The following is a 1,944-nucleotide window of genomic DNA, read 5'->3' on the forward strand; positions in this document are numbered from 1 at the left end:
TTTTTGGAACAAATGGAAGCTACTACAGAATTCCACAACTGGTCAGACATAGAGAATTTATGTATGAGGGATGCCCGGTCCTAGGTGTTACACCTACACTTAAACCTCTATGCCTAAGGCTCATGAAACATAGTGGAATGAGGGGTAGAGAGAAAACTAATGCATCCCTCAACTCTCACCAGTGAAGCTTCCTTATACAACAGAGTGTGATACACTCACAAGGCCACAACTGGCCAAGTTTTAAAGATTAAGAGACTGTAAATTATGTATCCCTGGATCGGAGTCCTATATTGATCCTTATCCACCTACAGCTCAGAGACCATTGCCAAAGATGGTGAGGAAAAATTGTAAGAGCCAGGGCTGGTTCATGAACACAGGGAAGCAGAGGCTTTCAGGCCACTGGAAGCTTGCACATGTGAACTTGTGGCAATGGTGGCATTGTTCACAGGTCCCATGTCAACACAATTAAACAAGGGCCTAGAGGGGGTAGAGAAATGGGTGGTGGGACTACACTAGACTGAGAACTAGTGGAAACTGATTGTTAATGTGAGAGGGAGAGTAGGCTTTACTTATGATCTCTAGATAGGCTGACTAGACTCCAGTGGATCAGTTTGCACTGAAGGACACCTGGGTACAAGTGCTTGACTGAATAGGACTTAACATGTATGGTGGAATACATGAAGTCCAGGGGGTGACATGTATGGGGGGATGGGGAGGACAGGTATGGGGAGGGGGGTCTTGATTGGATTAAGAACTGTTGTATTACATGTACAAAAGCTCAATAAAATATTTTAAAAACAAAACAAAAAAAGGTCTAAGAGCATCAACAACTGCAGGGGAAAAAATAGTGATGATATTTGTGGAATGACCAAATCTGCCATTACTAAACTGTAATCTCCAGCTAAGCAATCTGCTTTATTCTGTATGCAATTGTTTTAATATGTCCTGTATGAGAAGAATTATTTTAATGTTTTCCTCCATGAGTTTATATACAAAGATAATGGAAGTAATGTATATTTTTCTGTTGTAAGGATGGGTAAAATATATAAAAATCTACTAAAGAATAAATTTTCCCAAATCCTAGGTTGGTAATCATATTAGTCAGGGTTCTCCAAAGAAACAGAACTGGTAGAATGAATATATATGTATAGGGATTTATCAGCTTAGCTCACAAGATAGAGTCTGAGTAGTCCAATGATGGCTGTACCACACTGGAGAGGCTGAGAATCAGTCCACGAGGCTGGATGTCTCAGTAGTCCCAATCTGGCATTGAAGGTCCGATGAATTCCAAAAGATCACCTAGTCTTCAGTCTACAGCAGCAAGATGAACTCACCAGCGAGAGAGAAGGCAAGCAGCAAAAAGCAAAGCATTCTTCTCTGGCATGGCCTTTTATACTGGCTTCCATCTGAAGATAACACCCACATTTAGGGTGCGTCTTCCAGCTTTAGATGATCCAATTAAGAAAATCTCTCTTATTTCAGTTAATCCCAGATCCAGTTAGGTTGACACCCAGGATTAGCCATTACAGTAATATTCATAACTACATCTCCTTTTTGCTAATTTAAACCTAATAATGTTGGTCTGCACAATTCCTCATCATCCATCTTTTGACTTCTGTGAGCTGGTAAGATGCTGAGAACTAGACAGACCAGGGATTAAAAATCTTGTTTGTGGGACTAGAGAGATGACTCTGCAGGTAAAAGCACTGGCTGCTCTTGCAGAGGACTGGGATTCGATTCTCAGCTCCCACAGGGTGGCTAACAACCATCTATAGCTCCAGTTCTAGGGGATCTGCCCCCCCTTGTGACCTCTTCTGGCATTGCATTACATGGGTACACCTTCATACATGCAGGCAATAAACTTACGCATGAAAAATAATAATAAGGGGCTGGGAGATGGCTCAGAGGTTAAGAACACTGACTGTTCTTGCAGAAGACCCAGGT

Source organism: Nannospalax galili, unplaced genomic scaffold (assembly GCF_000622305.1).
Source record: "Nannospalax galili isolate Female #2095 unplaced genomic scaffold, S.galili_v1.0 scaffold955, whole genome shotgun sequence".
NCBI lineage: Eukaryota > Metazoa > Chordata > Mammalia > Rodentia > Spalacidae > Nannospalax > Nannospalax galili.